The sequence below is a fragment of the Thalassophryne amazonica genome, chromosome 11 (genome assembly GCF_902500255.1).
Source record: "Thalassophryne amazonica chromosome 11, fThaAma1.1, whole genome shotgun sequence".
In the NCBI taxonomy this organism is placed as follows: Eukaryota; Metazoa; Chordata; class Actinopteri; order Batrachoidiformes; family Batrachoididae; genus Thalassophryne; species Thalassophryne amazonica.
In genome coordinates, this window is record NC_047113.1 from 97,596,626 (window position 1) to 97,613,751 (window position 17,126).

The 17,126-nt window shown below is 41.0% G+C and overlaps 1 long non-coding RNA gene across 1 annotated transcript; it reads right to left on the reverse strand.

The window, feature by feature from the left end:
* Positions 1-2,588: 2,588 nt before the first annotated feature.
* LOC117520239 lies at positions 2,589-16,450 on the reverse strand. The gene is made up of 4 exons (XR_004563580.1): positions 16,441-16,450; positions 8,606-8,611; positions 6,336-6,340; positions 2,589-2,675 (listed from the first exon to the last, which is right to left on the reverse strand). It is a non-coding gene; the product is annotated as an uncharacterized LOC117520239 (long non-coding RNA).
* Between the last annotated feature and the right edge of the window lie 676 nt (positions 16,451-17,126).

Here is a 17,126-nt window from a genome sequence, read left to right on the forward strand (position 1 = left end):
CATCACCTACAGTCCATAATATAATCAGAAGATTCAGAGAATCTGGAGAACTTTCTACACGTAAGCGGCAAGGCCAAAAACCAACACTGAATGCCCGTGACCTTCGATCCATCAGGCAACACTGCATTAAAAACCAACATCATTGTGTAAAGGATCTTATCGTGTGGGCTCAGGAACAATTCAGAAAACCATTGTCAGTTAACACAGTTCGTAGCCACTTCTAAAAGTGCAACTTAAAACTCGACCATGCAAAGCGAAAGCCATACATCAACAACATCCAGAAACGCCGCCGCCTTCTCTGGGCCCAAGGTCATTTGAAATGGACAGACACAAAGTAGAAAAGTGTGCTGTGGTCTGATGAGTCCACATTTCAAATTGTCTTTGGAAATCATGGACATCGTGTCCTCCGGACAAAAGAGGAAAACGACCATCCAGATTGTTACCAGCACAAAGTTCAAAGGCCAGCATCTGTGATGGTATGGGGGTGTGTTAGTGCCCATGGCATGGGCAACTTACACATCAGTGATGGCACCATCAATGCTGAAAGGTACATCCAGGTTTTGGAGCAACACATGCTGCAATCCAAACAATGTCTTTTTCAGGGACGTCCCTGCTTATTTCAGCAAGACAATGCCAAGTCACATTCTACACGTGTTACAACAGCGTGGCTTCGTAGTAAAAGAGTGCTGGTACGAGACTGGCCTGCCTGCAATCCAGACCTGTCACCCATTGAAAATGTGTGGCACATTATGAAGCGCAAAATACCACAACAGAAACCCCAAACTGTTGAACAACTGAAGTCATACATCAAGCAAGAATGGGAAAGAATTCCACCTACAAAGCTTCAACAATTAGTGTCCTCAGTTCCCAAACACTTATTGAGTGTTGTTAGAAGGAAAGGTGATGTAACACAGTGATAAACATACCACTGTCCCAGCTTTTTTGAAACGTTTTGCAGGCATCCATTTCAAAATGAGCAAATATTTGCACAAAAACAATAAAGTTTATCAGTTTGAACATTAACTATCTTGTCTTTGTGCTGTAATGCAGATGATTTTATTACGTCCTCGACAGACGTAAGAAATATACAGGTGCTGGTCATATAATTAGAATATCATGAAAAAGTTGATTTATTTCAGTAATTCCATTCAAAAAGTGAAACTTGTATATTATATTAATTCATTACACACAGTGATATATTTCAAATGTTTATTTCTTTTAATTTTGATGATTATAAATGACAACTAATGAAAACCCCAAATTCAGTATCTCATATTGTGAATATTGTGAAAAAGTTCAATACTGAAGACACCTGGTGTCACACTCTAATCAGTTAATTAACTCAAAACACCTGCAAAGGCCTTTAACTGGTCTCTCAGTCTAGTTCTGTTGGCTACACAATCATGTGGAAGACTGCTGATTTGACGTCTTGCCTGAGCTAAAGACAAAAAGGACTGGACTGCTGCTGAGTGGTCCAAAGTTATGTTCTCTGATGAAAGTAAATTTTGCATTTCCTTTGAAAATCAAGATCCCAGAGTCTGGAGGAAGAGAGGAGAGGCACAGAATCCACTTTGCTTGAGATCCAGTGTAAAGTTTCCACACTCAGTGATGGATTGGATGCCACGTCATCTGCTGGTGTTGGTCCACTGTGTTTTCTGAGGTCCAAGGTCAATACAACAGTCTACCAGAAAGTTGTAGAGCACTTCATGCTTCCTGCTGCTGACCAACTTTATAGAGATGTAGATTTAATTTTCCAACAGTGCGCAGTGCCACAGACTGAGCGACTCCATGCCACACCGCACTAATATATCAGTCTGTGTGTAATCAATGAATATAATATACAAGTTTCACTTTTTGAATGGAATTACTGAAATAAAAATCAACTTTTTCATGGTATTCTAATTATACTACCAGCACCTGTATTATGCAAAGGTAAGCAAGAAATAAACAATTCTAAATCTAAAAACTCTGCTTTTGAAACACCTGTGAAGTGATTTACAAGACATGTTATGGATGTCGGTGTGCACGCTACACACGAGAGCACATCAGCTGAGGTCAAAGGTAATTTGCAGTCTTTTCAAAAGCTCATGGATGTGCACACACATTAAGTCATGCAGATGGTGTTAAAAGGAAAATAAAATATTCATTATGCAATTTCAGTTATATATATGTTCTCTTCATTAAAGTGTCGGTAACATGATATGTATTTTTTTTTTTTTTTGTATTTAAAACTAAAATTAAACAAATTTATTCTTTCCTGGTGCGTAGTTACTGAAGAGACAAATATTCTGATTTTGGACTGCGCGCCACTATAAACCAGGAACTTCCAGGCAAGTCCCAACATTGGAGGAGAAGCACGAGAACCATTGTCTTAATAGCCTCATTTTATGGGTTAATTTGTGGATTTTTGCAGGCTACTGACAGCCCTGTTTTCACTGAGTGGTTCGGGTCGGAGCTGCACGGTGTTTTCAGGGTCAGAACGGTTCATTCTGGCTGGCAGAATCCTTTTCATTGGCAGGTGGAACACTTCTATTTACGAGCACACACGCACAGAGTTGCACAGCTTCTCCACTCCACAGAGGCAAACCTGAGTATTTTCACATTATTTTATTTTCTTGTTTTGTGGATCATGGGATAATTTCATCGTGTGCAGACTGAGACATTATGAGCAGGGGCTGCGAGTCTTTCAACTTGCTGCACGAAGCAGCCCACGGTGGAGGTATAGAGGAGCCTCCATCAACAGCAGAGGCTCGACCCATCAACCGCAGACGCAATCAATGGATTACACCTGTAGCTGATCGTGCCGGTCCACGATCAGTACAGCAGAGACTTGAACCAGCAGCTGCACACGCAATTAACGGATTACACCTGTGCCGGCGCTGTAATCTGGCACCAAACTGCTGGTGTCACAAAGGGACTTTTCTTCAACAAGACAAGGAATTTCCGTCTACCCACTTCAAATTGCCCCGGGGAACGTGACGGTGTAAATAAAATGAGCGCTTATTGACTGTAATTTTATTTTCTCCCTTTAAAAGACAGCCATCAGGCGTCCATCACTGCAGAGTGCACCGTATGTGTCCCATCCCACTCGCTCTGCTAGATAAGAGTTTTAATTGGCTCATAGATAGATGGGGGCTGGGCTACCAGCTAATCAGCGCGAAAGCCGCACACGAACAAGAAGAATGCTGGAGAAAGTATCGATGGTGATTATTACCCGAAAAAATGAAAACAGGCCTCGGTTTTAGATTTTTTTCGAAAACGTCCACCTGCTGCTTCAGGGCCGATTGATGAAGTTTGCACCCTGAGTGGAGGAGATAAACCTGGCGCTGCTGTCTGCATTGCTGGTAAGTGGGCTAGCCTACAACAGCTAGTTTTTTTTATTTGTTCACTAAGCTAATGGGCTTTTCACACTGAATACGTCAGACGCGTCAAAAAACGGTCTAAAAAGCATTATTTTCATTGAGACGCGTGGCTTTTTAGATGCCGACGCTTCTGATGGGAGCGCACATTGCCGCTTGTCGGTAGGCTGACACGTCAAAGTTCAATCCAAGCCAACTTTCAATGCTCTGAGCCGTGACGTATCTTTGCGTTGACCAATAGGAACGACGCGTCAGGCCAAAACACGGAAGACTAGTGGCAGAAGCCATGGAAATAGAGACTGGAATGGACGTCACGTGACTAGCGGCGTGCCACACGGCGGCCATTACTAAGGGTGGAGAGAGCGCCTTGAGCCAGTTAAACAGAAGTGAAATGAGGGGAAAAAAGGCACCCAGAGCTTCACCATCAACTGCACCAACTACAAAAACAAATTCTCCAATACTAAAATGAACTGTACAATAGCCTTAATGTAATTATGTAAAACAAATGTCTATTTTAAAGTCGTTATGTCGCAATTTAATATCAATATATTGAGACTATAACTCAACGCCATAAGTTCTTTTCATTAAACTGCGTTCACATGCATACAAATATGGAAACAAAAATGTTTAAATATATTTGTCTATATATATACTTGCAGTTGTTGTTTAATATGATATGTACACGGTGGTCATAGGTGGCATTTAAATTTTAACAGTGTGATTGGAGGGGATGGAGGAGGTACTTTTTACCCTTACTGAGGGTCAAAGGTCAAATTATGAATGGCTTTATATCTACTTGTAATAAAATGTTAGTAAAAATCATATATATGTTGTCATTAAAAGACTAGCAATAATATTACAGTGGAAAAAGCAGCAAGGTAAATGAGCACAATGGCAAGACTTCAGATTTATATTTGAATACATAAGGATTTTTTTATCCAGGCATGTATGGGTTCGTTAGAGCTTTTAATCAGCATGAATACAACTTACAAGGCTTCATTTATTAAAACTCCATCGAGAATTATGATGACAGGAAAAAAACCACCACAGTAAATGAACAAAATGGCATATTTTCCCCAAATTTCCACACTTTACATAAAACATTTTTTATCCTACCCAGACATGAAAGCACAATTAAAGGGCTTTAAAACAAGCCTACTTTTATTCAACTCTGTTAACAAACAGCGACAATAGAGGAAAAGCAGCACAGTTTGTCATAATTTCCACAAATTTCTGCATTTTACATAAAAGTTGTTTTTTTTTCACCCACACATGCATAGGTTTATTGGAAGCTTTCAAAGGGCTTTAAAACAAGCCTACATATATTAAAATCTGTTAAGAAATAAGGACGCTAGCGCAAAAAAAGCGGTCATTTTATTATTGATGATCAGCACATCTCCACCCTTAGTAATGGCGCCTTCCTGTCCTGAGCGACGCTAACAAATTGAGGCGCACAAGTTCATTCCAGTCTATATTCCATGGCAGAAACCACTGATCTCTACAAAAAGGATCGGTGTAGAAACAAACCACTGATCTGTACAAAACGGATTGGTACAGAAACCACTGATCTGTACAAAACAAACGTGTCACAGGACTGCTCATTTATGGAGCAGTTTTCTGAAGAAAAATCCTTGGAAATGTTTTTTGTTGTTTGTTACGTCAGAATTTCTGATTACTGTTAAAAAAAAAAAAGTTTAGAACACTTGTAATTAAAATAGCTAAATAAATCAATAAATTGTTCTTTAGAAACCTTTCACCTGTAAATTAAGACCACCTGTTATTTCAGATTAGATAATTTCTTGTTTAACATAAGGAACCTCGGACATTTATTTTTAGACAAAATAACATGGAACTTTGTACATTTTTTTTTTTTAAGTCTGGTAGATTATTTATATCTCATTTCAACCAAAAAAAAACAGACACTGTAAAAAATACAAATGTTTATTATAAATGCAACAGGAAATAATTTAACAATGACTGCAGTGATTGTAAAGTAGGATTTCTGTGACATAAACCTCTTGATGAATTTTTTAATGGTCATTTCAACTTGTAATTTTGCCAAAATGTTATTGTCTTTAATGTTATCAGGACAGTCATTTCTAAAATATTAATTTGAGCACAATAAGTGGAGAGCTTCTACTGTGCAAATGTCTTTTGACTTTGATTTGTGGATGTTTTTAGTGATCCGTTCATTTATTGTTAAAATATAAAATGAAACAGCTTTTTAAAAAAAAAATAGAGTTTTGCCGGTAATCTACAGATGTCTCTTGAGCTTGAGTCCCGTTGGCTGTTGGGTAGTGTAGTTTTAAAATGACTGGAATTGGTAAGTGGCATACTCTCCGGTATTAGTTGCATGGTTGTCTTCATACTATACTTTTGTGCCACTGATTTGGCCTACAATGTTTTTGTCATGGGTTGAAAAGGTTTCTGCAAAGTAAAGCATCTACCATATTTTCATTGTTGTATGTGAATTTTCTGGGAGCTAGCTTCTGTCCTTCAGCCTAGCTGCTGTTTTAATGGAACTTAACGTATACTCATACTAGCTTCTTTATACTGTGTAGGTTTCCGTATAGACCACAAAGCCTACAGGTTCCACTCCCCCGTCTGGACCTGATGATGGAATGTCAACTTCAACAGAGATTGTGGTAGGAGGCGTGAGGCTATGCAGCCAGTGCATGCTCATGTGTTCTGTTTTGTTTTTGTTTATGCGTCTAAATTGTACACGAACGTGGGGCCATGCAAATTATATGAAGGATGAATCTTGCAGCTGCTGAATTTGACAGTACAGGCTCATATCCTATACTAAATAGAGGGAGGAAAAGTGAACTCTTGCAATATACTTAGTTGGGAGGCAATAATCTGCTCCTTATTATTGTTAAGAGAACTTTTCTTTCTTAATAACAAGGAGTCACAGTCACTTTTTTTTTTGGAGTGACTGTGACTTAAAGTTGTCTTATTTACTGTTAAACAATACACAGTAGCTTGAATATACTTTTGGCTGGATTTAAACATTGTTTATTCCTGGTTTATGACCTGATTAAATTTCTTTGTTAAATTAGGTTTTCAGATGCCAAAAAAGAAATGTATTTGATCTTTGTATTTTTTAATCATTCTCTTAGATTTACTGTTGTATACTGTATTTTGCAATTGGTGCAAATTACTTACTTACATTCTGACACATTTCTCACATTTATAGTGGCAAATATAGAATATAAATGATCAGATGGGAAGTATAGATCTATTTGTTGTTATGGTGTTAAAAATGTTAACCGGGGACACATACGCACAGGGTTGATGACGGGCAAAAAACACAGTCTACCCACTTCAAAAATGTAGACTACACCACTGGTATGTACCCATTTCTAAGAAAAGAAAAAAAAAAAAATCCACACTTCCCCATCACTTTTTTCTGATGTCACACATAATAAAACAAATATTTTTTAAATCGGTCGATTACAACCAAAGAGCTGGCAAAAAAAAAAAAACAATTTACCATCTCCACCTGCATGCCGAAATCACCATTCTGTGTTCTGAACAATACCGTCACTGTTGTCAGACTGAAGGTTTTCCTCCAAGGTTTAGTCTCCCCCATTGTTGTCTAAATAAGGCTCAAAACCATAAGGCTGAATCCCACACAGCTTCTTGAGAATCAACTTCAACCTGGACTTACAAAAAAAACCGTCCACACTAGGGGAAAAAAAAGAAAGAAAAACAGCTCGACCTCTGCTGTGTTCACAACTGACTGATGATGACGTCACAACAATATGTCCGTGGCTGAGGGATGAAATAAAGTGCAGGCTTCAGATAGCTGTAGTTTATCCTTCACCTGTGCTTTTATTGTTCAGGATTTTTTAAAATATCAACATTTCATCATTATTAGTGATTATTTGTGCAAATCTTTTGGTGTCACCTACACTTTAAAGTGAGCTGTAATTTTACAACACGTTTCAAAAATAGACATTATAATGCTTGGATTTCAGTCAAACCTAAATTTTGTTAGAAGGCTCTGTAGCTTTAATCTTTCAAATATACAAGACTGAAGCCCCTTTCACACCGGGGGTGCTCCCAGTTGCGCCGTGCGTCATGACGCCGCCGCGTGGAAGCAACTCGGTGCCGAGACGATGCAGCTCAGCGCCACAACAGCGTGAGGGGTACAAAGGAGGAAGTAAGTCAGGCGCCAAAAATTAAACCTGTTTAATTTTTTTGGCGTCCTGTGCTCGACGCAGAAAGGAAGTGGTTCCATCGCAAGTCGGGGCAAAGAGGCGTTACTCGGCGTGACTCTGAAGCCAATTTATAATTCCTGCTGTGTTCCATTGTTCCTGCAGTATAAATCACACAGGATTGTTTTTATACCGTGTACTTAATGCAGTAAAAACTACACGTTGAAAAAAAAAAAAAAGACCACAGAAAAAAATGCAGACTGATTGGCAGAAATATCCAGTAAAAAGTCCGGACATCTCCAGTCCACTCATGGACGTTCGTTCGAGCTCGCACATGTGAACAATTAAAAGAAAAAAAAAAGTCTAGCTGCAGGCATTAGTTCCTTGTTCTCTGCTCAAACGCTCACATCACAGTTAAAAAAAAAAGGACAAAAAGGACATAAGTCCTGAGACAGGACATGTCAACATCAAGTAGAATTCCAGACATCTCCACATTTGCTTAAGGATGGTTCGTGCATGCGGTCAAGGGAGGAAAGATAAACTATAACAGAACTCAGAGCGCAGCCCTGCAGTTCAGCACAACAAGTAGAAGAGTGCACAATCTGTCTGCAGCCAAACTGTGCACTCTGACTTCTCTGTGCAGAGAACCTGCAGGCTTTCTCACCTCCTCTCTGCCCCCTGCTGCGCGTACCTGATGCAGAAATTCCTGCATCATCATGACACCACAGGAAACAACTGGGAGCAGCCCCAGTGTGAAAGAGGCTTAAACAAAAATATACAACCCCTGGCAAAAATTATGGAATCACCGGCCTCGGAGGATGTTCATTCAGTTGTTTAATTTTGTAGAAAAAAAAAGCAGATCACAGACATGACACAAAACTAAAGTCATTTCAAATGGCAACTTTCTGGCTTTAAGAAACACTATAAGAAATCAGGGAAAAAAATTGTGGCAGTCAGTAACAGTTACTTTTTTAGAGCAAGCAGAGGGAAAAAAAATATGGAATCACTCAATTCTGAGGAAAAAATTATGGAATCATGAAAAACAAAAGAACGCTCCAACACATCACTAGTATTTTGTTGCACCACCTCTGGCTTTTATAACAGCTTGTAGTCTCTGAGGCATGGACTTAATGAGTGACAAACAGTACTCTTCATCAATCTGGCTCCAACTTTCTCTAATTGCTGTTGCCAGATCAGCTTTGCAGGTTGGAGCCTTGTCATGGACCATTGTCTTCAACTTCCACCAAAGATTTTCAATTGGATTAAGATCCGGACTATTTGCAGGCCATGACATTGACCCTATGTGTCTTTTTGCAAGGAATGTTTTCACAGTTTTTGCTCTATGCCAAGATGCATTATCATCTTGAAAAATGATTTCATCATCCCCAAACATCCTTTCAATTGATGGGATAAGAAAAGTGTTCAAAATATCAACGTAAACTTGTGCATTTATTGATGATGTAATGACAGCCATCTCCCCAGTGCCTTTACCTGACATGCAGCCCCATATCATCAATGACTGTGGAAATTTACATGTTCTCTTCAGGCAGTCATCTTTATAAATCTCACTGGAATGGCACCAAACAAAAGTTCCAGCATCATCACCTTGCCCAATGCAGATAAGAGATTCATCACTGAATATGACTTTCATCCAGTCATCCACAGTCTGCGATTGCTTTTCCTTATCCCATTGTAACCTTGTTTTTTTCTGTTTAGGTGTTAATGATGGCTTTTGTTTAGCTTTTCTGTATGTAAATCCCATTTCCTTTAGGCAGTTTCTTACAGTTCGGTCACAGACGTTGACTCGTTTTCTCCCATTCGTTCCTCATTTGTTTTGTTGTGCATTTTCGATTTTTGAGACATATTGCTTTAAGTTTTCTGTCCTGACGCTTTAACGTCTTCCTTGGTCTACCAGTATGTTTGCCTTTAACAACCTTCCCATGTTTGTATTTGGTCCAGAATTTAGACACAGCTGACTGTGAACAACCAACATCTTTTGCAGCATTGCGTGATGATTTACCCTCTTTTAAGAGTTTGATAATCCTCTCCTTTGTTTCAATTGACATCTCTCATGTTGGAGCCATGATTCATGTCAGTCCACTTGGTGCAACTGCTCTCCAAGGTGTGATCACTCCTTTTTAGATGCAGACTAACGAGCAGATCTGATTTGATGCAGGTATTAGTTTTGGGGATGAAAATTTACAGGGTGATTCCATAATTTATTCCTCAGAATTGCGTGAGTCCATATTTTTTTCCCTCTGCTTTGTCTAAAAAAGTAACCGTTACTAACTGCCACAATTATTTTTCCTGATTTCTTATGGTGTTTCTTAAAGCCAGAAAGTTGCCATTTGAAATGACTTTAGTTTTGTGTCATGTCTGTGATCTGCGTTTTTTCCACAAAATTAAACAACTGAATGAACATCCTCAGAGGCCGGTGATTCCATAATTATTGCCAGGGGTTGTATTTCAACCTTGCAAAATGTTTTAAATTAATTTTCAAACTTTTAAACAGTTTCCACTTTTTAAATTTTAAAGTTTAGGCCCTACAGATCATTCTCAGAGAACTCTTACCATCAGCACATGGTTCTGAATGACTGCATGGAGCCGAGTCTGTGGCTGCTTGTGATCGTGCACAGTTCTCTCCATCAGCTTCTATTTTCAGTCTTCTGTGTTCAGCTGAGTTGCTGGAAAGAAGCTCCATGTCTGTGCAATCCCTTTGGCTTTGATGAAGCTGTGATGACTGTGGTTTTTCTTCATCTTCACACTTCACAGAGACAAGAGTGAAAGGGAACATGGTGACATCAGTGTTCTCCAGCCTGTGAAGCTGCTCCCCCTCCTGAATTACCCAGAGTTCTTCCTGTTCCTCCAGAATGTTTGGAGACTCTGAGCCCGTCTGATCCAGACTCAGACTCCATTCCTGTGGTTCAGGGAAAACATCTTCTTTACTGACTAATGGCTGCTGCATGTCTGCAAGGAAGAATTTTAATAGATATAATTTTGAACATTCATCATAATAAAGATAAAAGTACAGTGCTGCTGCGCATGCTGAAGAGCTCAACTCAAGTCTGGGTGCATGTGCTGGTGTTGACAGCTGTTGTGTCCACCACACTACAGACCTGGGCTGGGTCCCAACCAGGCCAACGGAGCAACAGGGGCCCCATGTACAAAGCGTGCATACACACAAAAACACATTCAGATGTATCAAAAGTGAAATGACCATGGAAATGTATGGTGTGTCACGCAAAACTCCTGGCTGGCGTACACACGTTTCGACAGCTCTTGTTCCTTTGCTGACACGTAGAGGTAGGCTGTTTTACAATCAGGGTACATAAGTGGATTTTAAAGATAAAGTTGAATTAATGACAAAATGGAAATGACCAACAAAGTTTAGTTCGCCATACATGGATACCTACCTCTGGTCTATCAGCAGCAATGGTCATTTGGTCTGATACCTGATTTGTTTACCAGCAAAACTCTAATTAAACACGTTTTTACCAACATTTCTGTCTTTTCCATGATGCCTAATTTTGATGGGCTGCCAGAACTACCACTCAACAAAAATATAAATGCAACACTTAAAAGGCCACTCTGAAAGGTGCAGTTTTGTTTTATTGGGGGGGGGGGGGGGGGGGGGGGGATACTAGTCAGTATCTGATGTGGCCACCATTTGCCTCATGCAGTGCAACATCTCCTTCGCATAGAGTTGATCAGGTTGTCAATTGTGGCCTGTGGAATGTTGGTCCACTCCTCTTCAATGGCTGTGCGAAGTTGCTGGATATTGGCAGGAACTGGTACACGCTGTCGTATACGCCGGGTCCAGAGCATCCCAAACATGCTCAATGGGTGACATGTCCGGCGAGTATGCCGGCCATGCAAGAACTGGGACATTTTCAGCTTCCAAGAATAGTGTACAGATCATTGCAACATGGGGTCGTGCATTATCCTGCTGCAACATGAGGTGATGTTCTTGGATGTATGGCACAACAATGGGCCTCAGGATCTCGTCACGGTATCTTTGTGCATTAAAAATTCCATCAATAAAATGCACCTGTGTTCTTCGTCCATAACAGACGCCTGCCCATACCATAACCCCACCGCCACCATGGGCCACTCGATCCACAACATTGACATCAGAAAACCGCTCACCCACACGACGCCACACACGCTGTCTGCCATCTGCCCTGGACAGTGTGAACCGGGATTCATCTGTGAAGAGAACACCTCTCCAACATGCCAAACGCCAGCAAATGTGAGCATGTGCCCAATGAAGTCGGTTACAACGATGAACTGGAGTCAGGTCGAGACCCCGATGAGGACGACGAGCATGCAGATGAGCTTCCCTGAGACGGTTTCTGACAGTTTGTGCAGAAATTCTTTGGTTATGCAAACCGATTGTTTCAGCAGCTGTCCGAGTGGCTGGTCTCAGACGATCTTGGAGGTGAACATGCTGGATGTGGAGGTCCTGGGCTGGTGTGGTTACATGTGGTCTGCAGTTGTGAGGCTGGTTGGATGTACTGCCAAATTCTCTGAAACGCCTTTGGAGACGGCTTATGATAGATAAATGAACATTCAATACACGAGCAACAGCTCTGGTTGACATTCCTGCTGTCAGCATGCCAATTGCACGCTCCCTCAAATCTTGCGACATCTGTGGCATTGTGCTGTGTGATAAAACTGCACCTTTCAGAGTGGCCTTTTATTGTGGGCAGTCTAAGGCACACCTGTGCATTAATCATGGTCTCTAATCAGCATCTTGATATGGCACACCTGTGAGGTGGGATGGATTATCTCAGCAAAGGAGAAGTGCTCACTATCACAGATTTAGACTGGTTTGTGAACAATATTTGAGGGAAATGGTGATATTGTGTATGTGGAAAAAGTTTTAGATCTTTTGAGTTCATCTCATACAAAATGGGAGCAAAAGTGTTGCGTTTATATTTTTGTTGAGTGTATTATTACGTCTATCAAGGACATAATAAAATCATCTGCATTTATTGATTTGTCTGTCTGGCTTTTAGCAAGATTACGTCAAAACTTTCACCACAGACAGATATTAGACAAAGGAACACTCCATTAAATTTTGAAGGTGATCTGGCTTCGGATTCTGGATCACGTTTCTCTTTATAAAGGCTTTGAAGGGTTACTGTTAGCAGCATCACGTCAAAACTACTACACAGATTTTGATTAAATTTTCAACAGATACATATTAGGCCATGGAAGACTCCAGTAGATTTTGAAAGTGATCTGGATCCAGATTCTGGATCAAGATTTCACTTTATATACACTTTAAAGGATTACGTCAAAACTACTTCACGGATTCTCATCAAATTTGCACCATAGACAGATATAGGGATAAGACTTCACTGAATTTTGGAGGTGATCTTGATCCCGATTGGCGGACATCGGACGTTTCTGATTACTCTTACTTAATTAGTAGGTAACCACTAAATGGACTAACTTCCCTAACAAAACTAGATCAAAAAGCATTACAAGTCTTGAATTATTTATTTATTATTCTGCTTCACTTTAACAAATTTCCAGCCAATTCTGAATGTGCAAAAACAATAACTAAATCCAACACCTGTTTCGTTCAAAAGACCTGCATCCCTACAATGTCGTGGATTTGCTTTTGTTTACATGTCCTTTTTTTACAAATAAAAGTTCATACACACTTTGTTTTCATGGCATCATTTGCCACATCACCTTTCTTAGCACACTGCAGCACACCTGAGTAGCTCCTGAAATGAGCAGCACTGTGTACTGAATTCAGCGTTTGTCTGAGGCTGGGACTCGGTGCTGGGCCCCGGGAGTCTTCTTATCAATACCTAGTGTGTCCCAGGACTCAGTGGCCAAATATTTTCATGCAAACCCTGCATTGGTACGGGTGTCACAGACTGACCAGTCCCCCCTAAAAATTGGTCTGCCCTGCCTTCAATGTACATGCATCATTTTAGACGACAGGGGCATGTCTGACACGGACTCTCTACACCCAAAAGCTTCAGATACCGTATCTGTCGCTGAGATAGATGATGACTGGAGTGCAGTTTGAAGCATAAACAAGGCGATGATCAGTGAATTGCTGGTGATGCTCCAAAATGATGCATGCACAGTGAAGGCAGGGTGGACCAACATTGGGGGGTCTACTTAATTAGTTTTTGACAGAAACTAAACATTACCTAAATATCATGAAAATGACTGACACACACTCAAGTGACTACAGAGACTGTGAATCACAGATTAGTTCCCTGTAACAAGATGGTGCCAGCGTGTGTGGCTGCTCATCTGTCACTCTCCAGTTTGTTATTTTATTGCTTTTAACTTGTGCTATTTATGGAACTGAGTCTCTGCTGGTGTGCAATCGCCAAATGTTACTGGATCTCCAACCTTCAGTCCAGGGTGTGGTGCTCTCTGTGGCTGCTGGACAGACGTTTCTGCCCCTGTTTTTTGTCGAAGGTTCCGGGTTTTCTGCGCCGGGGTCCTGTGCTGCCTTCTGGGCAAAAGCACATTCATCACCGCAGAAGACAAAGTGGCCAGCTGGTGAAGCTGAAGGGTCATTCCATGTCAATTCAACGAGGGCCTCATGCACTTTGTCCCAGATTTTCTTCAAATTTTAATCTTAATATTCCAAGACTATTCACAACAACAAATCTGAAGTTTGAGGCCTGTAGGCCAAGTAGATTCTGAGATATGGCCAATTTAGTGTGCATGGGGTCTGCCATTTTTTTAGGCAAAAATTATGGCCGTCATTTCTGGAGCCATGTTCAAGGTAGAATATCTCAGCAAATAATAGAGTTAGAGGCCTGAAATTTTCTGTGGCAGTTGTCATGGACACCCAGACCTGGACTATAGTCAAACAACAGACATTGACACTAAACTGTGAAGTTTATGTATGCTCAAACTATGGAAGATATTACATTGACCATTGCGAGCATCCATGTTTGAGACACTGAAGCATACCATTACACTCAAAGAAGCCTTTCCATTTCTTGGCTCCTTAATGCCAGCGATACTGGCTATGAAATATGTAAATTTGGCATATCTGTGGTAAACAATTACTGTGGGAGAAACCTCTGAAATCTGAGAAAAAAACATTTTGTAGTCAAATTTTATTAGAAAAAAGCTCATGTGGGCAGTAAATAAAACTCTTCAAGCTGATTCCACTTTGAAGGTATTGATATCTACTTTATGTGTTATAAATATGACCTTCTTTATGAAACTGCTTCCTGGTTAATTTAAGCATCCAATTATGGCTAATTTGTGCACTCGCGAAAGTATTTCTAGTGCTGAAATGACAATTTAATTTTAATTGTGCACACACTGCATTCATATGATTCATGGCACACCCAGAATGCTTGCACATAGATCTGCCGGGGGGGGAGATTCCCCAAGCTTTCCAACGGTTACTAGGCTTATATCCACCTGCATAAGTGGATGCTTAAATTAACCAGGAAGGGGTTACATAAAGAAGGCCATATTTATAATACACTCAACAAAAATATAGACGCAACACTTTTGTTTTGCTCCCATTTTGTATGAGATGAACTCAAAGATCTAAAACTTTTTCCACATACACAATATCACCATTTCCCTCAAATATTATTCACAAACCAGTCTAAATCTGTGATAGTGAGCACTTCTCCTTTGCTGAGATAATCCATCCCACCTCACAGGTGTGCCATACCAAGATGCTGATTAGACACCATGATTAGTGCACAGGTGTGCCTTAGACTGCCCACAATAAAAGGCCACTCTGAAAGGTGCAGTTTTGTTTTATTGGGGGGGGGGGATATCAGTCAGCATCTGGTGTGACCATCATTTGCCTCATGCAGTGCAACACATCTCCTTCGCATAGAGTTGATCAGGTTGTCAATTGTGGCCTGTGGAATGTTGGTCCACTCTTCTTCAATGGCTGTGCGAAGTTGCTGGATATTGGCAGGAACTGGTACACGCTGTCGTATACGCCGGTCCAGAGCATCCCAAAAATGCTCAATGGGTGACATGTCCGGTGAGTATGCCGGCCATGCAAGAACTGGGACATTTTCAGCTTCCAAGAATTGTGTACAGATCCTTGCAACATGGGGCCGTGCATTATCCTGCTGCAACATGAGGTGATGTTCTTGGATGTATGGCACAACAATGGGCCTCAGGATCTCGTCACGGTATCTCTGTGCATTCAAAATGCCATCAATAAAATGCACCTGTGTTCTTCGTCCATAACAGACGCCTGCCCATACCATAACCCCACCGCCACCATGGGCCACTCGATCCACAACATTGACATCAGAAAACCGCTCACCCACACAACGCCACACACGCTGTCTGCCATCTGCCCTGGACCGGGATTCATCCATGAAGAGAACACCTCTACAACGTGCCAAATGCCAGCGAATGTGAGCATTTGCCCACTCAAGTCGGTTACGACGACGAACTGGAGTCAGGTCGAGACCCTGATGAGGACGACGAGCATGCAGATGAGCTTCCCTGAGACAGTTTCTGACAGTTTGTGCAGAAATTCTTTGGTTATGCAAACCGACTGTTTCAGCAGCTGTCCGAGTGGCTGGTCTCAGACGATCTTGGAGGTGAACATGCTGGATGTGGAGGTCCTGGGCTGGTGTGGTTACACGTGGTCTGCGGTTGTGAGGCTGGTTGGATGTACTGCCAAATTCTCTGAAACGCCTTTGGAGACGGCTTATGGTAGAGAAATGAACATTCAATACACGAGCAACAGCTCTGGTTGACATGGCCTTTTATTGTGGGCAGTCTAAGGCACACCTGTGCACTAATCATGGTGTCTAATCAGCATCTTAGTATGGCACACCTGTGAGGTGGGATGGATTATCTCAGAAAAGGAGAAATGCTCACTATCACAGATTTAGACTGCTTTGTGAACAATATTTGAGGGAAATGGTGATATTGTGTACGTGGAAAAAGTTTTAGATCTTTGAGTTCATCACATACAAAATGGGAGCAAAACCAAAACTGTTGCATTTATATTTTTGTTGAGTGTATATTCTACCTTGAACATGGCTCCAGAAATGACGGCCATAATTTTTGCTTAAAAAACGGCAGACCCCATGCACACTAAATTGGCCATATCTCAGAAATTACTTGGCCGACAGGCCTCAAATTTCAGATTGTTGTTCTGAATAGCTGCTGGAAATCCTGTCCACATAAAATCTTTACAGGACTGTCTCGCAGCAGTGAGAAGTTGGATGTCTAGCAACTTTCTACTTTTGAACTCTGATAAGACTGAAATGAAGGTTCTTGGTCCAACGAGACATCGGCATCAATTTGATCAGCTGGCGCTTTGCCTAGGTTCATGTGTTATACATCATACTGACAAAGTGAGGAACCTTGGGGTAATTTTTGATCCTATGTTGTCCTTTGACCTCCACATTAGGGACATTACGAGGACTGCTTTCTTTCATTTAAGAAATATAGCAAAGATTCGTCCCATCCTGTCTATGGCTGATGCTGAGACTCTGATTCATGCGTTTGTCTCTTCTAGATTGGACTATTGTAATGCTTCGTTTTCTGGTTTACCACAGTCCAGCATCAGGGGTCTTCAGCTGGTTCAAAATGCTGCTGCCAGACTTCTGACGCGAAG